General features: G+C 41.4%; 1 protein-coding gene across 12 annotated transcripts in view; it reads left to right on the forward strand.

Moving 5' to 3' along the window:
* ST3GAL3 (ST3 beta-galactoside alpha-2,3-sialyltransferase 3) overlaps positions 1-27,513 on the forward strand; it is a 194,393-nt gene that overhangs the window by 88,206 nt on the left and 78,674 nt on the right. The window lies entirely within an intron of this gene.

Below are 27,513 nucleotides of genomic sequence, written 5' to 3' on the forward strand. Positions count from 1 at the left end.
AGGGTACTTAAGGTTTTTCTAGAGTTGTGGGAAACTCTTGCTTCTGTAAGTTATTTTTTTAGCATGGCACTGACTCTTAGCTGCTACTGAGTTTTCTTCTTAATACCTAAGACCTGGCATGTCAGCCTGTCTAAAGGGTTAGACACACAGGAGTGGAGGTTTCCAAACTTGTCCTACTTTGCAGGTGTTCAGAGGGTTTGTCTGCTCCATTTTATTTTGGTTTGGGGTTGGTTTTTTTTTTTTTGTAGATTACAGTGCACCTTCTGTTTGCCAGACCACTAAACAAAATTTTAAAATACCAACCCAATTTCTCTAGCAAATCACAGTTTAAATTTGTGATCAGCAGCTTGGAAGTAGCTACAAACCAAAAGCATAAGGTTAACCAACCACAAACTTCTGAATATACCTGACACGGATCTCTTCATTTCATCAGCTGCTAGAAGATTTTGGAGGCTTGTCCTGACTGTGGAAGTCGTGTCAACTCTTCAATACTCTGACTCCATAATGCTGCTTTTCCTAGCAGTCCTAGGGAGGAAGACACTTACTCCCTGTCTCCACCTTCCAGGGTTTGCTCCATGCTGCAGCCCTGGGCTGGTTTCTCTCTCATGCAAGACAATCACTTCCCTCTCTCTCCCGTTTGTCCTCAGAGCTCTCCTCTTGGCTCCATCTCATCTGCATTTCCATGTGGATGGAGCGCACAGATTGTGTGGGATGTGGCCCTCTTGGGCTACATCTTTGTTTACTTTTTTTATAAATAAAATAGTAACTTCTGTTGCTCACAGCATTTTTAAGTCTTCTACAGCACTTTGTAAATCCTGTATCAGGAAGCGTGTTTAGTGTGCATATGTCCTAGTCGTACCGCTTCCTAGCTGAGCTTGGCTGTCTGTAGACTTGCCAAAGCACAGTAATGGTGCAGATGAAAACCTGCGACAGGTCTCCTTTCTCAAATTTTTGGGGGAGTTTTGGATCTCCAGCTATCCTACTTTGAAACAGCTATTTCTAGATAGCATGTGCCTACCCAAACCTTAGGTCAAAAACAATGTAAGAGGGCCTAAAAAAGCTGAAAGTCACTTCCAGTCTTGAACTCCCTGGAAGCTGAAGATGGCAGGACTAGGTGTATTAGAAGGTGAAGTAACTGAGTCATGGGTATGTGGCTTTCTAATTTTGAATACGGGCATTTTAGAGGAGTGGTGGTGAAAAAAGCCAGGAGAGGATTATGTTGGGAGGTGTAGATTAAGGTTACATTTTATGTTTGTTTATTCATGTGTGCGTTCTATGTTTCTAGCTTTGTACCTGAAAACCTGACTTTATATCAAGTTTGATAAATTTTCACTTTACAAATTCTCTAGTTTCAGGAAGCAAGGAGAAACAGGAGGACTGGGATGTAATGGCCAGACTCGGAGGCAGCAGATAAGGCTAAGAGAGCATGTGCTGGTGGACCAGGGAGTTCTGTCTCTCGGGCATTTTAAGGAAGCACCAGCACCGGGGAGGGAGTACTTCAGTGATTTGTAGCTTTGCCTCCTAGGCCCTGGAAACAGCAGTTCCCTCTGGCAGGTACGAACTGGTGGGCTTCCAGTAAGGGTCGGTCAGGAAAAGACCCCACAGTTCACATCAACCCTGGAGCATGACAGCCACCTTTACTCTGCTGAAATGAAATGAGCTAATTTGTTTCCCAGCAGACTAATTGCTCGTGGTTTATTATAGAGACTATTTGGTGCCCTGTTCTGAAAACTGTTTGTTCCGGACAGCATGTTTTAGAATATGTTTGTATGTGCTGGCAAATTTTTCGGGGTGGGTTGGTTTTGTTTTGTTGGGGTTTTTTTTTGTTTTTTTGTTTTTTTTTTTAAAAGGTCACCTTGGGTTGAGGGAAGTTTAAAGAGCTGCAACAGCTAAATAGATACAAGAAATTCAAACAAATCCTGAAGGTGGTTGGACTGTGGAATTCTTTTCAGCTTTTCAGTCTGAGCTTCCTTAAATTTGCTAAATTACTGAACTATTTGCCAAATTACTGAACTGACTCATTTACATCTGTATTCTAAGGTCTTCCTGGCTTTACTGCCTACATCTGCCTTAGAACTTTCCAGGTTTTCTTAAATTATAGTATTTCAATAAAATTGTCCTGTAGTATTGCCTTAGTTTCTTCATATTGTGTCATGTCGTTCTGACCTAAACCTGTTTCTCAAATTCTGGAGCTAAAATAACTACTGCCATTGTGTAGTTCCCTCTGCTTGTGAGATTTGTATTGCTTCTCCCTTATCTGTCTAAATGAACGACAGATGTTTTTGCATGGCCTCGTCAGTGGCCTGTAAGTGCCTTTATGCTGCATAGCACAATAGGACCTCATGATTGACGTTGTGGTAACGTTTCTGGAGGCTACTGGATTATTCTGCTGGCAAAAGATTATTCTGCCCTTTCTGCACTGAGTCTTTCTGCCTCTTCTGCAGTTCTGCATGCTGTCCTCTCTGGGTAGCCCTGGGGTTATGAGCCACTGTGTTATCCAGACTTTTCCTTTCATGGTAAAATCTATTTGTCCTCTAGACCACCATGTCTCCCACTATGCTGTGATACTATAGTTGATAATACAAGTGTGAAAACACTTGTCAGCTCATTCTGGTGAACCACTGTTCATGATTTCTGTTACTCTCTGCCTCTGAACCTGTAGGAACTGTTTGGCAGCTGGATGATAGTGATCTTACTTGAACATTTGATGTGGTGCCATGTTTTTTGTGTTTGGAATGTACATTGGAAACAGCAGAAATGAGTTTTGGCTGGAACTTCAGTGCAATCTTGCAGGCAGTAAATAACAAAGACTTTAACAGGAAAAGAGAACCCAAACACTTTGTGTTCTGGGTTGGCTTGTATGAATCAGCAAGTCCTGCATCTCTGTTGCTAAATAACAAGACCCGATTGCTAAATGTAACCCAAATAGTATACCCATGTAGAGGCATAACCCATGGGATTCTGCTCCAAAATTGATCTACAAAAAACATCAAGCTGCCTCTTCTGCACATAGCTGAGCCCTGAGCTGGGACTTTCTCTTTTTAGTATTATTACAGTAATATGCTGCTTTCTCCTCTTGTTTACACTTGTATTGCTCCTTTTAGTCTCTTGTAAAACTGCTGTTAAGTTCATCCTCCCATTTGTCATACTTTCAGTGACAAGATCTGCCTCCTTTCACTAACTCTCTCTTCTCCACTCTATTAAATTCAGACCTACTGGCCTCTGCAGGACTCTGCAGATAGTTACTGCCAACCACTTCACTGTTAGCTGAATTAAATGTAAAATCTTTTTTCTTTCCAAACAAATCTAGGAACATTCTGACAGTTCATACAAGCTGTTTGCAAGCCTATAGTGGATTTAATTGCAAAGATAAATGATTAGATAATGCTTTCCTGTAAAATATTCAGAATTATTTAATCCTTGTGTCTGGGTACCTGAGACTAGGGATTAAAACAAGATGAGACAGAAGAGACCTCATCTGTCTGGCAGAAGGAAAAGAAACTTGATTTGAATTGCATACTCTTTGTCTGCAAGATGTTGCTACAAACTACCCTGCGAATTTGAATGTGCTAAGTTTGAGCAGCATGTTATGTAGTGCATACACTAGGCATAAAATGGTGGAGATGAACCTGCCTTTGGAAGGAGGAGGAGCTCATCTGTGGCTCTTGTGCCAGAGTTCGTGGGCCTCGTGGGCAGCTTTATTCTCTCCGATACGGCTCTACTGCTTTTGGGACCAAGCTCTTACCTCGGCGTGTCATGCCGCTGTGCGTGCACGCCAGTTGTCTTGGCAATAGCTCGAGGTCCTTGAGAACGTCGTGTTACATAATGTGGATGTGCTGTAAGGTCTCTGACCTCAAGGTAGGTTAGAGCATCTATCGGTTTTTATTTCTCAGTTGTGACCATCCTGAAGGACAACTCTGTGTATTGCGGAAGAGTAAAACCACATTTTATTAACGAATAACAGAAATGCACAACAATGATGGAAATCATTGTAAAGTGACCATGGTACTAATATAATAGAAGCTATAAATGTTAAGGATCAGCTTCATGGGAAATTTCTGAATGTTTCTGAATCTTTGCTGCCTTTTCTATTTATTCTTACAATTTTCATTTACAGATGCTCTGAATCATGCTGATGAGGAGGGAAGAGAAGATCTTACTTTGTTGTCTTTCAATTTGCAGCCAACTGGGAAAAGGAAGAGGTTTTCTTCTCACCTATTTCGGTTAAGCATAGTGTTTTAGTCCTCTAGTTTGGAACTAGGCAGAAAATTAAAATACTAACAATGGGAATTCTTGTAAGGTGCTAATTCAATGTGGTTTGTCAGTGTTTTCTGCGGTGCTTGTTTTGTACCATCTGCGTTTAATTGATGCAACCCTGAGTTTACTGTCTTGGTTTGCCTACAGCGCGGGGATAATAAATAAAAAAAAGCCGAGTAGTTATGTCTGTAGCTTGGTATCTGGAAGGCTGAAGGGGAAGCTAGAATAATTCAATTACAAGCATAAGAGCTCTGCCTGCTGGGACCTGTGCCACAGAAAAGTATAGATTTCTTTTCATTTCTTTCTAAAGGAGCACATCTCCTGCAAGTGTTGTAAAAAGTAGTTATAGACGAAAGGAAGCCAGCTGAGGTACCAGAGCAATATTCAAAGTGCGTGTGTCACCTTCTTGCAAGCACTAGGAATTATGTACGAAAATAGGCATTAGCACAGCTATGTGGAAGCAGTCAGTGTATTTCATAGCGGACATTTAATAGTCCACTAGTACTTCTGGTGACAATTCTGCAATGTCTAAGGCACTTATTAAAAGCGCATCCATTATGGATTATACTTTAAAAAGGGGACGTTTGTGGGCATAGATCCCCCACTGCAATGTAATATTAATGTTAGTTCTTAAAATTTATTTTAAAAGAGAGAGAAGAATGTGCCCAATGAAGCCATAACTCAATAATTCTTTGCTGTATACATGATGCTTTATACTGCTGTGGCATAAATGTGCTATGAAAAAATGCATAGAAAATATTTTCACAAGCTGACTCTGGTTTCTTTTGTGATCAGTTTCAAATCTTTGACGTTAAACCAACATTTCCAAAGTTTAGTCTGCATCCACGTTTTAGGTACCTTAAAGTCTGTTTTCTTAGATATATATGCTACAGAGCTTTAAGAGCTGAATGCATGCAATACCTCTGAAATCTAGGCCAAAGTTTTTTAGACTTATTTTACTTAAATTGACTTAGAAAACTGAACTCTGGGAATCCTATTTTGAAAATGTTGACCTCAATCACTGAAAGTTACTAAAGCACAAAATTTCATGTGGAGATGGAAAGGCATCCTTCATGCTGCCTGTCCCTTGAAATGATGTAACAGGGTAATGGTTGAACTGTTCTGATAAAACTTATCTCAAAATAATTTCTGAGTCAGTCTTGTCATAGGACTATTCAAGAGAAAATAGTCCAAGAAAGTTAGAGATGGCTTAGGAATAAATGTAACAGACTTGGTGCCTACTTCAGAAGCAGGCAAAGGATGAACTTCAGCTTTTCTTCTTCTTTCGTTCAGATAGGGAAAGATGATGAAGTAAGTGCTAAGCAGACTAAGGTGCTTGCAGAAGAAGGTAACAGGGCCTGCTCTGGGATGGCTGTTGGGAAGCAGGAGGAGCAAATCTCTGGATGAAGGGCAATTCCATGCCCTGTGAATTACGGAAGCAGCAGCAGTTCGTGGGTTTGACAGCCTTTGCCAAATCACTGAAACTTGATGTTTGTGTTGTCAGGAACCTTGGCTTCATCAGAAGGATTCTGCCTAGGATTGTTACAGTCCTAAGTGAGCTACTCACTTTTTGGATGTCCACAGGCTTTGGGCTCGGGCTTTGGTAGTACTTATGGAGAATAAAACCTCCCATCTAGCTGCCAGTGTAACCCAAGTGCTGAGTGCTATTTCTTTTCTCTAGTATCTTGCATAATACCTTTTGTCAGATCAGCTGGCTTGATGCTGAAATGATGTAGAAATGAAACCTCAAATCAGATAAACTGAAGTCCCTATTGCTCCTGTGGTGTGTTTAGATTGAGGAAATGTCCTGCTTTGTGCTGGCCGAGATGGTTCATGGGTACAAATTACGATAACAAATCACATGTCTGAGCTGTATCGTTGACAAATTTCTGAGCTCTCTGCTAATCGCTACATGTTTCATAAGGTTATTGGGAGCTATGACTAATAGAGGAACTGACAGATTCTTGAATTACTAATTTGACTTGAGGACAAAAGTGAAGCAGCTTCCCTATTTATACTTATTAGTTGTATAAGTTTATAGGTTTATATTAGTTTATAAGTTGCACAGTTTCCGTAGTTTGTCAGAAGACTATGCTGAAGAGTAACTTAAAACAAAAATCAAAACAATAGGGAGGAATAGTTGTCACTTATACTATTTGTTTCCTTTACAACACAACTTACCATTTTATAGCAGTGCCATAATGTGCACTCTCACTGGACGTGCTGGGCTTTCTCGTTGTTTTAATCTCTGCTCTGTCACTGTCCTTTCGTCCTTGCCTGCAGCAGCACTGCTGGCTGTATGATAGTCTTGAGTCTCCTGACACAGTTCCCTGTTGTGTCACAGAACTCTGATGTTAATTTATTTATCAGCCCTACCGCTTCACTTAAACTGCAAAGGTGTTAAATGCTGTGGGTAGACATGGGGCATTTGCATATTTAGGAGACATTTGACTAAACTGAAAATATTGAGACTTGCCCTTCCCCGTTTTGGTTAGTTAATTTCTCTTCTTCAGCATCAACTGAAAGGAGTCATTCATTGCTTTCCCTGTATCTGTTCTGCAGGAGGCATCAAACTTGTACGGGCACCCTCAGTTCAGAGTAAGAGTCTAGGGATCTACACTTAAACACATGCCTTGATTGGCCAAATTATCCTTGTGTGTTTTATGCCAGGTAAATATGCTCATTAGCAACAGAATGACATTAAAGCTACAGATTTCTAGTTTTGTTGAATGGCAAATTTAAGCTGTGATTTCCGGAGGATGAAATCCTGTAGTCATATGCATTAATCTAGTTTCCACAAGCTCTCTCTGGCCAAGCATTAGCTCAGTGGAATAGCAACTGGTATTGATCAAATTAAATGCCTTTTTTCCATTTTGTAATCTTATCACTTGATCAGGCTGATTGAGGTCAGCAAGAATTACAGCATTTGTATTCAATGGGAGTTTTAGCAGACCCTTGTTTCTGAAATTTGACCTGCATAGGAATTGAGCTCTTGCAACTTTAGTGTTCCTTGCTCTGTAGGGAGAAGGACCACAGAATCACTGATGAGGTGGGTGGGCAGGGACCTCTGGAGATGGTCTAGTCCAACCCCCTGCTCAAAGCAGGGTCGCCTGGGACAGGTTGTTCAGGGCTATGTTCACTTGGGTTTGAATATCTCCACAGATGGAGATTCCACAGTCTCTCTGGGCAACCTGTTGCTGTGTTTGACCACCCTTGGAGTAAAAGTTGTTGTTCTTATTTTGAATGGAATTTCTTATATTTCAGGTTTTTCTTATTGCCCTGTATATTGGGCAGCACTAAGAAGAGTCTCTCTGCCTTCTTGACTGCTGCCATCAGGTATTTATGCACATTGATAAGAGCCCCCTGAGCCTTCTCTGCTCAAGGCTAAACAATCCCAGCTCTCAGCCTCCCCTCATATGGCAGATGCTCCAATCCTTTAATCACCTTAGTTTGCTGGACTTGCTCCAACATGTCTCTCTTGTAGCAGGGAGCCCAGCACTGGACCCAGCCCTCCAGCAGTGCCTCCCCAGTGCTGGGCAGAGATGAAGGATCCCCTCCATCGCCCTGATGGCAGCCCTCTGCCTAACACAGCCCGGGATGCTGTTGGCCACCTTTGCCGCAAGGGCGCAATGCTGGCTCGTGTTCAACTTGTCTACCAGGACCCTCATCTTTGCTTGTCTTACAGTCTCTGCTCCTTCTCAGAGATACCTTGAGTAAAGGCCTCATTCATCTTTGAGTTATCTTTCTTACTTCATTTTCCTTAATTACACCCTTGCCAATCATTTAAACAGAGCACCACTGATCAAGAGGTAAAGTACCATGGACGCTATCACTAAAACTAGTTGGAGGGCTTATTCTTCTGCATGTTTCTGCCCATAGTAGCAGCAAGTATTTTTTTAAAGTTAGTTTAAATAGAGGCGTTTTGTTTTCATTTGTACAGATAGGAAGGAGGTAGAGGATAGACTGTATCCCATTCAAGCCTTAGCTCTCCTCCGTATTGTGGGTTTGTAAATCTGCCCTCCTACCTTTTTGCTTTCAAACCCTGTACACTTAGGAACCAACTTCAGAACAGTAAAATCTCTCTGAAGCAGCGTCTCTGGTCTCTCTTGCCACTAAACCAATGAGCGCTAAATCACTTGTCCTGGACTGTATACATCTAGGAATTTTAAAGAGGCTTAAGAATATAATGATTGAGCTGCTAACCAAAATGCGCAATCTCTCATTAAAATCAGACTTTCAGCTGCAGGAATGGAAAGAGCAAATATATTAGCTAAACTTGCAAAGTGACTTGAGAAAACACAACACAATAAATTTGCTTACCAGGAAAACTCTTTAGAAAGAATATTAAAAATAGACTTCTAAACATTTACATGACCATGGTATAACACAGGCCAACATAACTCCTATAACTGAAAGTCATGCATTGTGAACCTATTTGAAGTTTTACTGTGTATGTAAAGCCTCAATTATCACAATTCATTGCCCTTTTTTTTTCTGTGACCTGTTGCATCAGTTATGACAACTCATTTGGTTTCCTTATATTCCCTTATATGAGCTTCTTTTCCTCCATTGACAGGTGTTTTGTTCTCCCTATCCTCTTTTTACTTGCTACTTATTTCTTTGCCTCTCTTGTCTTCCACCAGATCTACCCTGGCTCACCTCAGTGTACTGCTGTTCTTACCCTGCCAGAAGTCTGGGACCAGTCTTACGTTACAAATGGATTCTCCCTTCCTTCGGTTTTGTACTTTTCCTAGTGAAACTGCTCTAACCACCTGCCATGGCCACAGAGATAAATGCTTTATGTTGTTTGTGACTTGCCCTCAAGCCCTCTTCAGTATTTGTTGCCCATAGTCTCACTGCTCTCCACTCAAGTGAGAGAGAATGACAATATTTAGCACAATGTTTTTGCCTTCTTGTCCCCTAACTTGTTTTCTTTTCCTCTTCTACAATTTTTTTCTCATTCCTTGTCGGGTCTTCTCTTGAAATTTCTGCTCTTCTCTTTGCTTGCCTGCTCCCTTAGAGTACTTTGAGATATGAAGAGTTTACCTCTCCACCTTAGAGAATACTTGTCTTTTATCCCATTGCACTAGTAATTGCCCTCCTCCCTTCATCGCTATGCTCAAGAATAACACTCCATTCATGTCCTTGAGCTTCTCTCCTCCAGTTCCATAGTAGGTTACTTCCAGTACAGCTTACACCTTTTGAAGGCCCCTGGAAGCTTTTAGACAGAGGTTCTGATGGCTTCTTTGTAGGCAGAGTCTTTGACTTCTTCACTGCTAAGCTGCAAGGGCTGGTCTGAGATGGGTTCCAAGCAGAATTTAGAGGTGCGACTCTGAAATACGGTTTTAAAAGGTAAATTCTCTAGTCCCAGTCACCAGAGACCCTATTTTGTGGTCTATGTAATCTTGTTTTTACCACTTCCCTTGTTATATCTTCTTAGTTCTTCAAATCACAAACCAGTGCCCAGCCTCCTTTGTCACTGTACCATACTCTGGCACCTCTGTATTCTCCCCCGTTATATACCATGACCTGCACAGACCAGCATCCTGATCCCACACTCCTTAACACCATGAGCACATTTTCTCCACTGCACTTTTCCAGTACCTTCCACTTTTTCCCAGCTGTGGCCCTTTGTTCCCTGTCTCCCAAGCTTCTCTTGCCCTTTCCTTACGTGGAAGAGCAAATTCTGGCATGACATTCAGTGCTGCTGAGGTGTGGTACAGCAGGAACTGCCTTGATGCAGTAGTAGTTTGGTAGATACCATCAGATCCACAGGAATTGCAGTGTGTAGGCAGTGTTTCAGGCAGTTTCTGGAGATGAGCTGATGTGACGTGACTTTACCAGAAGGGGCAGAAGCAGCAGCGTGACCAGCGATTGCCTAAAACTGGTAGTCTTCTAGGTTGTTCCAGCCAACAGCCTTTACTACCATCAAGCTGGCTCTTCTCAAAATGTTGTTTTTTCCGTTACTCATTTGTCTCCTCCTGTTCTCTCACTGCAGCACTCCTTCACAGGTCTTTCAGAAGCTCTTTCACGCCCAGCTCTATCAAGCTTCCTCTAGGAGGAGGCCCACAGAGCTCAGGCCTTGGTCCTCTGCTCTTCCTCTTTTACTCCTTGCTAAGAGGTAGTAGTAGAGAAGACCTGCAGGTCTGCACACCTACTTCAGACCTGCTTTCTGAGCTATTCCAAAATAAAATCGTAGCCTGTCTCTCTAGGAAGGATGGCTTCTGTATGAGTGAAAATGTGGTGTGTTTAGTTTGCAGAGAAAATACCACAGGTGTGTGCAATTTAGTAAATGGCAGAAAAGTAGTAAATTGCATTAATACTAACCCTTCTTGGCTCTCAATTAAATGGAAGTAGGCCATGTTTCAAACTGGTCTAACCTTATAGACTTTACTGAGACAGGATCTGAATAAAAGATGCATCATCACATACTAATAGAAGTAAGAAAACACCTATAGTAACAGTAGATTTTTTAAAAAGTAAGAATGTGAATTCTTGCTCTTTAAGGCATTGATTTTGAAGCTGATTGGGGTTGGGAAGAAACTATATCTCTGGTCAGTTTATTCCACTGTGGCTTAGTACAAAGTTACTTTACTTTTGTGGGAAGTATGTTGCTGTTTTTTCTTTTAGGTGGGATTGCTTATCTGATTTGGTGTAGCCTTGGTGCTTGAAGTAATACATGTCCTACTGTCATGCAATTGAGTAAAAACATGTGCAGCTGCATACATCTTATTCATAGCATTTTTCCAAACCTATCAGGTAATCTAATCTCAGTTAATTGGTTGAATGATTTCAGTGTCTACCAGAGGTAATTCTTCAACACATCCCATGCAAGACTGGGTTTTAAGTCAGTATTGCTGGATCAAAGCGTACATATTGCTTCCCACAGGTCAGTAGAGACAACATGTCAATGTCCAAGGCAAAGCTGTACAGAAGGTGGAATGGGGGAGTGTGACTATGGTCAGCTACTTCTGTGCTGTCGTGCTGAGACTCTGAAATTGCTCTGTTGGCCAGGGTTGCAGTAGCACATCTCTTCTCACTGTGCCTGACTTGTTCACATGCCAACTCTTTGACAGCTGTAGGACGTTGCTACAGAGGCGGTTTTCCTGTGTCTGAGCTTTATTCCCACGCTAGTTAGTGGGTCAGGAGGAGTAATGTGACTGTTTGTCATTTGCCTCTGGACAGACCTCATCTCCTTATGAAATATGTCTTCTTGAAAGCTAGTGTTTTACTCCTTGCGTACAGCTGCTGAAGAACATTGGCTGGCTCAAAAGAGCAAGAGAAGATCTCCTTGAAGCAGCTGATAGCTGCCATAGCTGCCGCTTCTTGTTCAGTGCAGTCTGTGGATGCAGTGACTTCATGTTCTTCACCAGCTGGAAGCCCAGACGGCTTCCTGAGCGTGCCATGGTTTCTGTGCCTGTGCACTCTTTCCCAGAAAGCAGCTGGGACTCTTTGTACATGTATGGCCCTTCAGTCCTTTACAGATACTTCATTTCTGGTGCTCCTGTCGGGAACTACATTGCGCAGAGAGATGTTTTCAGTCACATGCAATAAATCTGAAACTTCCCAGGCATCTACAGCTACCAAACATCTTAGGGAAAGCTGTCCTGTGTGAACGGAGGAGGAGGCTGGACTCCTTATGTGGTGGGAGAGGGACTACTGCCCGCAGTACTCCCCGATCTTGAAAGTTGTGAAGTGGTCTGCCAGGCCAAAAAGGGGTAGTTGCTCACCTAGTAGGTGAGAGCAGGTGGCCTGAGGTAGACACCGGGGAAGCCAGTTGAGAGCTTTGGGAGGTACAGTCTGAGGAACACATAAGGAACATAAGAAATGGATTTAAAGGCTTCTACTGCACAGAGATACACTGTGCTTCCCATATGAGAGCTGCATGAAAGAAAACTTCTTGAAGCTTGGTAACATCAAATCCCAAAGGCAGAATAAGGGAAGACCTTGAGGGCAAAAGGGGTTTGAGAGGTAGGAGGTGATGTGATTGCTGAGGCAGCTGGATGTGTAATAAATGGGATAAAAACATATGTCCCTGTTAGTGTCTGAGGGGAAGGAAATGAGAGCAGAGGGAGATCTGATCTTCTGTGGTAGGTCTTTTGGCTGAGCTGCGCTGAACTCTCCCTTGGCTTTTACTACAGGGAAGAAAGGTAAAAGGGAAAAAACACTGATACAGTCTTTCTGCATAATGTGTTTCTACTCCCCTGCATCAGAACAAAAAAGATGGAGTTCTTTGTGCATCAGGTCATATACCTGGGCAACTTCTTGCCAAAGCATGTGACGGCTGCAAAATGTCTGTACTAATTCCAGGGGAGTCCGGACAAACATTTGGAGGAGAGATCCATTGCTGGGAGGGAAAGGGGGGGTTGCCGATTAGACAAACCACATCAACCTCAGGAATTCCACTCAGCTGAAAATGTTGGAAAGCTGTATGAATGTTAGGGAGGAAATATTTTATCTTTGCCTTGTTCTTGCTTTACCTTGGACATCCATTTATTGCCATTTTTGGAAAAGAGATTTTGAACTCTGATCTGACCCAGCACAGTCTCACTCGCATCCTTAGGTAGGATTTACCTTACCGCTGGGCAAACAAGCCGATGAATTCTTAACAAAATAATCCCAAGCTAAAAATCAAGCAACGCTTTTTTTTCCTCCCTCAGAGACAACCAATTCTGATGTGGTAAGTGTAATTGCCAAGAAAGCACACATCTCTGATCCCCGTGCCTCTGTTCTGGGATTAGTGTTGATGGTCAACGCTTGCACAGCTCAGTGCCTCAAGATCGCTGCCCTCAGAGTCCAGGCTCTTCACGTGTGTTTCAAGAAATGCCCACGATAGCTTTCAGTGGCTGACAACAGTAAGCAAAGCAAGCAAAGTTTGTTCAGATTTGTGCTTTGCAGCATTAAGCACACTCTTGATAGCAAAAGAAGTTGTAAGTAGCCATGGAATGAAAGCTCACACTAACTGTTACAGATTCTCCAAAGCTGTGCTGGCCCACAAGGCAGGTTTGGAAGCAATTTGTTGATACTGCTGCACATCAGCCTGTACTTATTTCTACTAGAGCTGCTCTTGTATTTTACTCCTAATTCCTATTCTCAGTATGGGAGATACTAATCCCTGTAACTAGGGATGCCATTTTTCAAAGGTTTGCTGATAAAAGTTGACGGGAGTGGACCTGCTTTGTTGCCTCTAAAGCTTGGTATCACCAGAGGGGCTGTCGATTTGATTCACTTCATGACAGGCCAAGATACTGAAATTGCTGCAGAGCATGTATCAGGCTGTTGCGGTGGAAAAATGTGCACTGGGAATATTCAGAAGTAATTACTAGAAGATAAGTATGGTAACATGAGTGACCTGATTTGTTCAGAAGACAGGTTACTATGCAGTTTCTGCTGAATTCAACAAAGTGCTGGTCGTCTCTGAAAATCTTTTCTTCAGTCATTTGTAGGCTTAAGGTTAGACACTGATGTTTACACAACATTGACATGAGAATCTGCAGGGTTTATAATTGTGTTGCTTGTGAACTTCACTGCCAAGTACACTTTGTCTGCAACTCAGGAAAAGCAAAATGTCCAAGGGAAAGGAAAGGAAAGGTACAATTCAGGAGGGCTGAGCATGAGCCTTACAGAGGCGGAGAGAGTAATGTGGGATGATATTGTACTGTTTTCTCACTCCATGGTTGTCTGTCTGGAGTCCAAAGAGCGCCCATAAATACTTGTGGGAAGTTCTCCTTTCGGCCAACAGCGTTGCTATTTTGCTCGCTAATGAAAATCTGCTGCATTTCTTGTCATTGAGATCAAGGGATACTCGGCTAAAGTAGTCCTTCAACTTTTCTGTTTAGACAGGGAAATTTAAGAGTATCCTGAATTAGATGGGGTTGTGGGCTTTAACTTTTTTTAAACTACTCTAAGCTAATCTCAGGAAATTGTTTTTAGAAAAATAACTATTTGGGAAAAATTTGGAAGGGCAGTCAAAATGTTTTCTGGGATTTTATTACAGCTCTGAATAATAAATTATTATTTTTAAGGAACTTTATTTGGTAGCTTGAACCATAGCTTGCTTGTTATTTCTTCTGTTGTACTTCAGTTCAAAAAAGTGACTAAGTATTTGTTGATTTATTGGAGGGTAGAAGTACTTACGATGATAAGATATTAGAAATAGCTGGTGATTAAGATTACTCATTATTTATATTATGGTCTTCGTTTTCTTTTGCCAGTGCATTCCAAAGCTTTCACTTTTTAGGCTGTGAGCTTTCATGACTTTTTCCAGGTTTTCTTACCAAGGTGATTGTTTTGTTAAAAGTAAGATTAAACGAGAACAAAATGACTGCAATTTGTCATTGTAACGGAGAGATTTCTTGCACTGACACACCAAGCATGTCGACTTCCAAAATGTCTGGAGTGAAAAGTTTAATACCTTCATGGAATTAGTTTTAAAACTTTCAAGAAGTGGAATGAAAACATGAACGCCTTCTCTGACAGATGTAAATTGTAAGTAATTATTTGTGGAGCACTTGAATACTGTAATGGTTGTGTAGGCCATCTAAGTGGTTACACAGGCATAAGTGGGCAAACAAAAGAATGAGAAAATAAACCAAAACCGGATGATGCTAAGAAAGTACAGTGAATAGACTGAATTCCAGGCTGAGGCGGAGAGTAAGTTACTTCTTTTGTGCCTCCCTGATGGATCTGTGGAGATGCTGGGTTACAAGGTCACTCTCTATACTTTGTTCCACCCACTCACTAAGGGTATGGAAAACTCCTGGGTGTGGCAGGATTTCTGTGTCAACTAGCAGTGCAGCACACTGAAACTACTTAATACTGGGTTGCCTGAGGGGGCCACTGGGAGAGTTATCAATGGTAGGAGTGAACTTACTGATGCTTTCTACAAAGGCTGAACGTAGTTCACACAATTAAACATTGCTACTGGGACAAAAGTAGTGGATCAGCAATGTTCACTGCTCTTTGTAATATTCAGGAGCAAATACAAATGCCGATGATGAATATGCCTGCAGCATTTCTTTGGTTTGGAACTCGGGATCACTCAGGCTGCACTTTGTCTGTGTGCTATAGCTCCCTTTGATAACAGCCAAAAGACATGTAATTTTGACTTTCACCGTTACGTCTTGTTTTCTTTTCCACAGCTGTAGGAAAAGCGCTTTCTTTATCAAGGGTACTGAAAGAGAAGGCATATTTGTGTGGGGTTTTTATCCCCTCATCTTCACCATAACCATTTCCTTTAGTAGCTAATAATATTTAGTATTTATTTCAGTGACTTACACAAATCTCAAATGCAGAAATCAGCACCATCCTTTTTTCTACTGCCTTTTCTTGTGGGAACTTGTTGAAATGAACTCTTATTGAAAAGCTCCATTCCTGGAATGAGGAGGACTGTTGTACCATTCTTCATGTGATGCAATAAGAATAATTGGGAGGGTCTCTCTGCTTTGATTAGTGAATCAGGGAGGATATCAGTTCTTCCAAAAGATTTATAGCATTTGGAGAGCAGGCTTTTAAGAACTTACCTTGTGCTTCAGGTATCCATCAAGCCTCGAAGCGGAGTCCTTCAATGTTACTGCCATGGGTGCCGTTGTTGCTGCACAGTCTCTTGCCAGATGCATGTTGAACTTTGACTTGGGGACCCAACAGAGCATAGGACCCTGGGCAGAGGAGGCCAGTAAGTGTGCCGGCTGGAAGGATAGGTCTTATTTTTTGCACCTGTTTTGCAAGTAGGACAGGAGGTCAGTGTGGTTCAAGCTACCAATGCAGAGCACAACATTACAAGTGCTGCTATGGGGAGAATTAACTCCATCTCAGCCAGACCCAATACAATGGTTCTTTTATTTGTCAGAGTGGTCAAGTCGCACCTCCGGTCTCTTCTTCCCTGCCTAATCTCTAATTTGAGCCAGACACTTTCTGTGTGGGATGATGAAGAAAGGATATAGCTGTCTGTGCTGTCTGTTTGCAGTTTTCTCCACTGCATCCATTTGCTTCTTGAGTCAGTAAATTCTTCTGGTTTTGTCAGGTGGCCTCTTACATGGAAACTTTCTTCAGTGTCCAGTCTCTGCCTTATCTCCAGAAGCAGTACCCAGAAAGAGGTTTTACAAGCTCAGTCTTTTACCCTTGTTTTGTTAAAATACTTGTTTATTTTTAAAACCATGGGACCAAAGGAGAGAGGCTTATATTAAACAGTGCTGATATTATCTGGAAGATTTTAATGCATGTTGCTTTAGAGATCACTCTTAGGCTAAGGGCTGGAATTAATAAGGTGACAAAGGAGACAGAGATTACATGAAACTGGGCACAGGGTCCATGTCTCCCATATTAAACATTCTGTCCAGTTACAGAAAGACCTACTGGCACCTGGGGGGCAAAGACCCCTCTGAAAACACTCTTTCCACTTGGGGTACATGTTTTGGCCTTTTTTTGTCTAGGTTCCCAGGCAAGCCTGTGAGATGCAAAAATCCTTAGAGGTTTTTGCATCCGGTTAAAGGAAGAAAAAAGCCTCTCTCTAAACCTTAAATAGTAACAACTGGCCACCCCCAGTTCGTCCTGCACTACAATGTGAAGTCTATTGTGCAGCAGAGTAACAGAAACACATCTGGAATTTTTCCTGTCAGGATTGATATGGATCTCATTAATAGCAGTTTTGTAATCTATCTGTAACTGTTTTTCAGTAAGTGATATTATTCTTACAGTAGTGATTTTTTTGTGTATATATTGTACAAATGCACATCAGGTGGCTGTACCTGGGAGATGGCACCTAAAACTATATTATCCTGTTTCACTTAATAGAAGAAGAAAAGCTTATTCTCTGGCTAGATGAATTACACTGCTTTGACTGCTAGGCAAGCTTGAAAATCACACAACTGTTTCTTGAACAACTTCCTACAAGAAGGAGCATGCCAAGGTAAATTGTTTAGGCATTAGGAATTTGTGCAATGGAGAACATTTCCACCCTCACTGTTTTTTTAGTTAGGATGTCCATCTTCTGAATGGTGCAAATTATGGCGTGGATTCCAACCAAAAAGCCTTGTCCAGTTTCAAAATGTTCAGAGAGAACTGTGCTTGTCCAGCATCTCCCATGCTTGGCCAGCATCTCCGATGCTTTCAGTCCCTTCTTGTTTTCACTGCAGATTTCATTCTTGTTTCTAGTTCGTATCTTCCTGTTTTCTCAACAAAACTGTAGACTTGATTTGATATTGTCATTGCTATGCCACTTTTTTATGTCAAACCCAGATTGTGATGACTGAAAAAAAAAATAATTAAAATAACTGACAAAAATTGTAAGAAACATCACAATGGACTATGTGTGATCGTCTCTGAGCATCAATTTATATAGTGTACAAAGAAGCTGAACAATTTACTTCTTGTCTTTGTTTCTTTGCATTTAATTATCTGCCTGTCTTGTGTGCTGTAGGCAACTATTGGTACAATAGCTTCTACAGACTTTTTTTCCCCTCACTTTTACTGTTTTGCTTTCATTTCCTGTTTGTGTCTGAAAGCAGGCTTGTCCTTTGCCTGCATTTTCACTGGGGAGGCTTTCTCTGGAACACCTTAAAGTCACTGTAGGGAGTTGCACTGATGAGAATTGCAACCTATAAATATTCAGTAATAATGAGTCAGGACAGAAAATGCATACAGTTTGAAAATAATGGTTTCTTTTTATTTTTCCCCAAGTTTCTGAGCCTTTATTAGTTATTGAGGTCTCATTTCCAACTATAAGGCTAGGAAAATATTTTTTATTTGCTTTGGGTTTTTTTTTTTAACATGAATGCTGAGATTCTCCCAGGAGTGTGATACAAGCAACTGCGTCATGTAGAACTTTTCAGAATATTGCACTACGTGTAAGAAAATCAGAAGAGCTGACGATACCTCTGTTAATGTCATAGTGTGTCCTTTGCAGCAGATTAATAATTTCCACATCATCTTAATGGGATTTTTTTGTCTACGTTCTGAAATGGCATTGATCATTTTGGAAGTATATGAACCTTGAAAAAATTAACACTCTTTTCACTCAGAACAACCTATCTGTTTTCAGTAACAATGCTTGAAAAATTGACTTTTCTTCTGCCAGCATCCTCACTACAGTAAGACTTACGCAGGAAATCTTTGCCCCAAGCAGATTTTTGACCTGGATAAGAGCAAGAGGTGAAGGAACATCAGGCATTCAGGAACCAAATGAATTACGAAGTCCAATCCCCTGCCTGTGCAGACACCAGATCATACAAGCCCTTTCATAAACTTACCAAGCTTCACCTCAAGTCATTTGTTTTGTACTTTCCTGTCTTCTTCGGCTTCCATCACAAGGCTGTTTTGGAGCTTACCCATTTTAAACGTTAGTGACCTTATTTTCATCTTCAGCTGGCTGTATCACGGTAATACTCATTTGTCTTTTGTGCCTATTTGTTCATTAGCTTCAATAGCTCTTTCCTTTCCATGCTGCATCCCCTGTGCTGTACGTGGACAGAACAGTCACATCTGTTCTGTGCTTGTGCTTGGCAGTGCTAAACAATATGTGCATTTCTGGTTTAGCTGATGGTGGAAGGCTCTTTTTCATCATTGTCCTGTTCCCTACATATGTACCAATTTCTTTTCAGCTTTCTTGACATACAATCACAAAAATTGTATGTGTTCTTTGTTCTAGATGGAGGAATTAAGTATTCCAGGCTCCTTCTGCAGTGGCATTATTAGCCACTAAAAATTTTACTATTCCCTTTAATGCTTTGAAATCTGAAAATTGGTCTGATACAGTAGGATAACATCAAGATAGATACGTACGTTAAATAATGTGGTAGGAGTAAACAAGATCAGAGGCTTTTGAAACAGTGAAGTGCAATTTGATGTGCTCTACCACAAGGCTGCCAGCAGCTCAAGGCAGTCAAAAATGCCAGTGGTGGGAGGAATGAGCAGTGGGTGGGGAGGAGGATTGCTGGCATTGGCGTGGCTGTGGATTAACTTTTCTCTGCAAGTAGAATAAAGAGAACAGTAAGATGGCTTTATAAAAGCAAAGTGCAGTCACTGCATTTGACAGAACAGTTGATTAATTAGTATCTATGACGGAAGACAACAGGTCAGTGATGGGAACTGTGCCCATCATCTGCAGTCTTCTGGAATGTATGTTAGATCTTCACCAGAAAAAACAGATACCCTGCCTTTTGGGAGTGCAATGTTGCACAGAAGCAATTAGCCTAGATGACTGTTCTCCTATTCTTTTTTGTTAGAAACAGCAATCTCCTTGCTGTCCCAGTGGAATGTGAGCAGGAGCATAATTGTGCTAAACTTTGGCCAACTGGCAGAGTTGCTGGCTGGCATCTTCCATGTGAGCTAACTCTTTCTGCTAGGGAGGATTGGATCCTTTCTCCTTCCCTCCTCATCTCATTTTTTATTTGCACAAAAGGCTTTGAAAACTCAGGCAGTAATTACAGTCTGCTTTTGCTCACCTTCATCATGTTTCCAAATACCATGTAATCTCATCTGTTTGGCTCAGTGCTCCCTCAGAGGCCTTGAACACCCCACCTGGCTTTCGGTAGGAAAAACTAGCTGTAATTCAATCTTGCATCTTTGACAATAACACATAAAAACCAAACTATGACATTAAAATTATGTTAGGAGACTGGTTTTTAAACTAACATCATTCTACGCTGTCTAGAAGTCAGCTTTTCACCCTTGCATAATTGTGTTTTGGTATTGGAGGGTTCGGTGAACAATGACAAATTTTGCATGTTGTCTTATATGCTGCAACGTGAGGCAGGTCAGGACAAAGTTTCTGCCTTGTCTGAATTTTATAGCTGCTTCCCTCCCCCTCCCCCCAAAAAAGGAAGCCAAACTTTAAACCAAGCTTCTTGTTATTTTTTTGTGTGCATGTGTGTTTTTTGTCTGAAATGTTTGGAGAACCAGTAGGAAAGTCTGAGGATTTTGTTAGAGCAGGCAAACTGATTTCTTTTTGTCTTTAAAGTTTATCTCAAAACTTTCCAGTCCCCATAATGATTATTTGCATTATATGGGTAAGCTGTTCAGGACACTTTGTTGGACTTCATACATGTCAGAATGTAGTCAGTTAGCAGCAGGGAGTGAGCTGATATTAAATCAGTCTTTGATTTTGTGTCTTGGTGGTGCATAAGCCCAAGATATTAACGACTGCAGAAAGGTTAAACTTTACGTGTCTTCCTGTTTATCACAAAGGTACAGGGTACAAACAGAAAGCAGTCTTGGCAGGCAACAGGCTTGCAGAATTCATGTGCTGCTTATCTACAGTAGTGTTTGTACTGAAATTTGATTACCATATATGAAGGTAAATACTTGAGAAGCACAAAGAGTCTGAAGGGTAGCTCTTGATTCCCAACTACAGCAGACTGTAGCTTGGGTACTTGGTCACCTCCTAGCAATGTTAGCCCAGTGTGAAAATGGTTTTAAAAGAAATAGACCTGTGCAGAGCTTCAAAAGATCATCTATTTAATTTTCCCTCTTAAAAGTAGGTACAGCTGTGGCTAGATCATGCTTAATAGATGTAAACTTGTTCCTGAAAATAATACAGTAAAATCACAAACCAATTTAGTTGATGCAAGTGCTGTAACCCATGTCCAGGCAATAGCTTTCAATGTGTAATAATCCCAAGCATAAGAAACCTTTTTCTAATGTTTAATTTAAGTTTCCTTTGCTGCATTTTTAGGCCCAGGGCTACTACTTCTATTTACCAGAGATATGGAGATATTACCTTTCTCTTTTGCAGTAGCCTTGTAATATTTAACGGCTTATCATGTCCTCTTTCAGTTTCTCTTCCCTAGACTAAACAAATTCATTTTTTTCTAGCTTTCCTCAGAGATCGTGTTTTCTAGACCTTAGATCCTTTTCACAGCTCTCCTACGGCCTTTTTCCAGTTTGTTCATGTTTTTTGTGTGAGGGTCAGAACTGGGCACGGTCCTTGAGTTGATGCTTTCTGATCCTGAATAAAGTGGAGTATTTAACAGGTTTTACAGCTGTGACAGTTACATTTTTCAGTCATGGTAGGATATTTATCTTTTCTGCAATAGTATGACAATGTTCTGTGTATGAACCACAGCACAGAGTGTGGAGGCCTTTTAAGATATGTTGGAGCCGCTGGTCCGGCTCTAAATAGAGCAGCGAGCAGGCAATGGGAAAATGCCTGCACCGATGAGTTTAAACAACCTACTAGGTATGGAGAGCAAAGAGGGCAAGAAGGCTGATGATGCTCCAGAGTGCCTCAAAGGTACAGAGCAATCATTCCCGGGGCGGAGGCTGGGATACCCGGGATAACTGCTAAGTGGCCTATGGACAGGTAGAGGTTTTTTTGTTTAGTGGACTTTACCTGGCACTTCCTTTTCTTTGCTTATGTAATAAAGCCTGTTCAAAGGCATTTTTTGGAGTGGTTGTGGCATTTACTGCCCCTTCCTGTCAGAAGGAAGGACCATGATTTGCACCTCAGGATCCTTCTTGCAGACCTGCAGAGGAACGAGTGATTACACCAGCTCAGTAATGGACAAAACCCAAATGGTAGAGTTATTAGGAAAGGGCAGAGAAGAGAACAAAGGAAAACAGTGTTGTACCGCTGCATAATTCAGTGGCATCTGTATAGAGAATGCCCAAGAACTTGAGTACTTTTCAACCTGAAAGGGACAGCTGTAGGTACACTCAGGGTCTGTAGGCATGAATAGCATGGGAGAAAATGGATAGGGATCAGTGGCTCACTGTCACTTCCAAGAGAAGAACTAGGGGTCTCAAATGGCAGTGGTAGGGTGCACTGACCAACCATTCTTCAGTGCTAAGTTGTCTTTACCATATTGTCTGATTTTATTTTAGACCATTTCTGCAGTTTGCTAAGACCAACTTGATTTTTGGCCTGATCTCTACTGTTGAAGATTTTCTTCTTGCAGCCATCTGGTTTTTTGGCTCGTTTGTTTGCTGATTTAGGAAAAGAAGTATGTTGGTTGTAGGATGGGGTTAATCCTTATTAATGCGATTTCTTAAATTTCTCAGCTGCTTGAGGAATCTTTGAGCTGCTTGGATGTTTGACAGAGGATTAATGTCAATAAGAAATGTGAAATCAGGACATCACAAACCTCCTCATTCCCTATGCTATCACACCATGCTGTTCCCCAGAGAAGGGAGGCAAGGGAGAGAACATACATCTAGGTCTCACTAGGGAAAAAGGAAAAGGTTAGTTTAGATGTTCTCTCTGTACTTTTAGGAATGCCTCTATCAGAGCTAATTATTCACTGCTACAGTGCTTTGGTTTCAGCCAATTTCAGCCATTTTATTAATAAAATTGGTAGATTTTGTGCCTTCTGTCTAACTGTGGATGCTTTTGAGCATAAGCAAACAAAAGATAGAAGTCATACCAGAACAAATAAGTCATTCTTTTGTAGGGTTAAAAAAAAACCAAAACAAAACAACAAAAAAACCCAAGGTTGTTCATGCCCTTTTACAAATGCAATGTGCAGGTTATGTACAAAATTAGTTTCTAGCACTGTTTGGTTTTTTTTCTTCAGCTTCCAGTTTTCCTTCGCTACTGATTCTCCCTAACTAAAGAAGAAACAAAAGGGCAGGGCAGCTTAAAGGAGGAGGTGGGGGAGGAAATACCTGAGAAATAAGCCCACAGTGGAGTTTAGTGGCTGCCAGTCTGCTTTTCCTTAGTGTCATGATTTCTAGAAACATGGTGCCATCTTTTCCTGTTCTCTTTCAGGGACTTGGCCATGTCTTTCTCCCTCCTTGTTAAAGCCAACGGCTATAAATCAGTTTGTTTATTTTACTTTCTGTCTGCTCTAGCTTACTCTCTTCTACACATGTATTACCTTGAAAGCAGCAGGTAGGACTAGGGAGCAGATTCTAGCCAATATTAAGTGTCTGAAATTGTTCAATAGCTACCTTGAATAGCAGCACTGCTAGCCTAGGATTTGCAAGATATTTTGGGAAATTAGTGCTGCCAATGTTGAATACCTCAGCATACATCAAAGAGGAGTATCTGTGAATGGATCTGTGTGTCAAGGACAGAATGCAAATGGTCAGAAAACTTGGCTGGGGAGCTTCTGGCAGGCTAGTTCAGCCTTCAAGGTAGAATGTTTTGGGGTCACAACTCTTCTTACTTGTCAGGGAGAAAAATAACTGGAAATGTAATTTTTTGTTGCATAAGCCGGAATCCCCTAGGTACAAATATATATACCACTTTCTTATGTGTATAGATTCCTGTTTAAGAACAGTTTTCTGGCAGCACACTTCCTTTCACTGTGTGCAGTGACAAATTGTGTTAGAGATTTTATTAATGTCTTTGTATAAGGAATACAAGCTTGAGAGCTGGAAGAGATTTGACTATACCTTGTAATTATCATATCCAGCATTTAGTCTATTTAGATGTCATTTGCTGTTTTATCAGGGTATACCATTCAAACTAGAGATTTTAGATGCGTGGCATTTGTCTCCCAAATCATGCAGGTCATAAGTATGTGCCACAAGCACACCAATGTCTCATCTTTTCACGGCTGTCTTGTGCTATGAGGCTGCCTTATGTCTGTTCTGGATTTTGGGGTGGGCTAGAGAGGAAGTGCTTAAAATTTAAATCTGAAAAATCAAAACTCTCCCTTTACATGCTGCTTGCCCATAGAGCACAAGCCTATTTCAGTTCTGGAGCTGTGGTTGTCGGTGAAGCTAACCTGCATTTAGGTAGCTGTGAGAGATGACTCGGGTAAAACGCAGCATCCTGTGTGCAAGCTGCTCACTGGATACAAAATTTAAGATCATTGAGAAACATTTACTTTTTCTGTTTGACAAACTCCCACGCATTCCTTGGAATGTATTTTAGGTGCTCTGTAGAGAACATTCCCATGGCCTGTTTGAGGCATATCCTGATATTTCCTGAAGGGTCCTAGAATATGCCAGATGCGCTTCAGAGCTGAGACAGAACAGCCATGCTCCTGGAGAGGTCTGGCAGACAGCATTTCCCTGTCACTGCTGGACATCGGTTCTGGCCTGCTCTGATTTATTGAGATGGCAAAGCGCTTTCATAAATCATGAGCTTACAGCATTCGTGATTTCTTAATATTTCAAAAATGGAATTACCTTCAAGATTTATGGGAGCTAAATATCCTCTAATTTGCTCCTTTTTTCCCCACGTGGATAAAATATTTCCCCCAGAACTGTCCCCCTCTTAAATGAAGCAAAAGTATGAGTCAGTTTCCCTAGCTCTGGGTACAGTAGTGTTAAATATTACCAAATAATAGTAGGTGGTCTAAGGCTATTGTGTTCTCTGCTAGAAAAATCTCTACATTTACTTGTAACAAATACAATAAAAAGGCCAGTGGTCATTTCACCCTTCTCTTTGGGCATCACTTTGGTCCCCTGGTTGTCACATGCAGAAGGGACACCATGGAACCTCAGATCAGTCCTGCTAGTGCTTCAGCTGATTATGGGAACTCCCGTCATGTTGCAAAATGGAGTGGTTTGGACCGCTTAAAGAACCACCATCAATGGTATTAGCAAAAATGATTGAATAGGAATTTATATAAAAGTGTGACCTCACAGAATTCGATGGCAAGGTTCACTCTTACTTAATACATGGATGAAATGTACAAAGGAAAATTAAGTTAGAATCAAACTAAAACTATGAAACCGACAATGCAAAAGGTTAAGAGAGAAAAATGCAAAGGAAAATTGGGTTAGAATTGATTTATTGTGATTGGTACAGAGGTCAGGAATGTAAAAAGTTAGGGCAGACCCTCCCATTGAGTCACAAGGTTCAGAGAAGACCCCCTTGCTTTCTAAATTCCTGTCGGAGTCTGGATGCAGATGGATCAACTCCTAGTCCCAGACTTGGTCAATATGAGTATACTAGCAGCCTGAGATTCATTCACAGTCAAATAAAGTTCGCAACAGTAACTTATATATAGATTTGAAAAGCAATATCTGTAATATAATTGCCATAGAATATTCAGGTTACTACACACACACATATGCACAAAGACACTAAGAGATATACATAAGCAAGTAAAAGAGGTATACCTGTTAAAAATTCCCGTCAAGTTCAGTGACAATATTCACATCAAATGCTTCAGCATCTTTCTCAATGGGCAAAAGGTTGAGCCTCAAGGAGCAAAGAGAATCAGCCCAAGTCTCATCGGCTTTTGGCGACAAACCTCTAATCTTCTCAAACTGAAGGGTTTGCGAGCTCTGAGAGGCATCCCACTCAGAGGGAGATGCTGGTCACAGCCTGTTGTGGTCCAGGAGAGCTCAAAGGGTCTTGCTTAGTACCGCTCTTTACAGGTTTGTGAGATGATTGGTTTTAGTCATCAGCAAATTACTGGGATCCCAGCTGTGCTGGTACTTTCACATGAGTTATGGTTTAGATAAGGAAGGCTCCAGGGCTGCCAGAGAGTGACTTAAGATTCAGATATGGGATGCTCCAAGGCTGTCAGGAGAGGACTGAGATATGTCACAAGGTTGTCAGGAAATGACTGATTATCCCTACTCTCGTCCCCAGCCTCCACCAGGCAACAGGAGTCCTTGGTACAGTCAGTGCAGCTCCCTATCTTAGCCATGCAAGAATTCCTGGTATAGTCAAGGGATGCTTAACTGCCCAACTCATTACACTTATGCTAAGGCCTAGCAAGACTTCCCAAGTTCATAGATCAACCCAGAGAGGGGGAAGAAATGCACCACCACACTTCGGGGCCCAGGGAGTCCCAGGAGGATATGACCTTCCTCCTGGTTTTACTAGGCACCTTGTAAGGGGCAATCTGCATTAGGGAGAGACACTCCATACTCCATATCAGACTACTGTGAACTGTCTTTTCATGGTGTATGACTTGCAAGTAGGCCAGTTAATTGCATCTATAAATAATACCAACTTCTGTATTAGGCCTGACCTTACAGCCTGTACCTTCTTTCTCGTGCAGTGCTCTTGAATAGGTGAACTGAACTGGTTAAGTTTTTTATTTACACTATACTACTTTGTAGCATTATTGTAGGGAATCCTCTTGATTCTTGAGAGGAGAATAAAACCTGCTCATATATGCATTTTCTGAAGCACCCAAGTTTTTCCTGAAGATGGCATGCCACAGCAGCAACCAGAGTAGCTCGGTGACCTAAGAAACCAGCCCAAAGGTGCTGGTGACCCCTAGGCCATGCAGTCGTCCTTCACTGCGGCTGCTGCTTGGGCAGAATGGGGACCATTCTGTGGGACCTGGCTTCTGCTATTACTTCAAGTAGTAGCTGTAGAGGAAGAGCTGTGAACATCTGTGCTGTAGCCATTCAGGTTATATAAAAGCTCTTGCATTGTATGAGAATCCTGCAAAGATTCCTCATATTGATGTTGGAAGGAGGTGGAGAGAACTCCTTGGAGACCCACCAGTGTAACATAATACTTATATTTCAGTGCACCAAGATGCTTGCAAAAACACTGAACTAATTTGTCAGGTTATTGACGTTTTTAGGGTATTTTCGGAGTATTATTGTATCCTGTTCTTTTTTTTTTTTTTTTTTTTATAGGCCTGTGATTTTTTTGTTTTTTTACTTAAGATCTTCAGAAGCTCTAATATATCTAACACATCTTCCCCACCTTTTCCCAGATAAAGTTACATATATCCTTTCGGATCCTCAGCTCTGGAAAAACATTCCTTTCCTTCTAGATCAGCTATGTAATCTGTGCATCCTGCTTTTATGGTTATAGATGATCTTATTAAAGTTTGCATGAGTGGATGTGAAGCGGTATGCATGGGTGAGTTTGAGTCTTCTTGTTTTGTTAAATACTCTTGGTCTCTCTTCCCCCTTCCCAGAGATTTCTGCAACCTCCGGATTACTGGGCATCTGTGATAGGACTGTACTTTGAGCAGTTTATAATTCAGAATTCATTCCGTCCTTTCCTCACTGTGCTGCTATCTGAAATTGCTGCTCTGTGCCTGGCTGTGGCATAGTGTAAATGAGTTTATCTTAAATCAGGTAGTTCAAGCCCAAAAGTTATCTGATTGCAGTAGCATGGAGCTGCATGCTGAGTGCAAAAACAGCCTGAAGGGAGGGTTAAACCAGTGCGTTACATCTATCCTGCTACCAGTACCTAGGTTAGCCAGGCTGTATCTATTTCAGATACGTGTACATTGCACTTGCAGTATGGCTGTAGTGGAGATGTACTCTCTGAATCTGAACATGCAATACATTCCTTTCTTCATTTCTATAGCATAGTGTGATTGATTTTGATCCAGAACATCCCTGCTGCTGTTGTGATATGATTGAATGAACAGATTTCTAATAGTA

The sequence above is a fragment of the Buteo buteo genome, chromosome 10, assembly GCF_964188355.1.
Source record: "Buteo buteo chromosome 10, bButBut1.hap1.1, whole genome shotgun sequence".
NCBI lineage: Eukaryota > Metazoa > Chordata > Aves > Accipitriformes > Accipitridae > Buteo > Buteo buteo.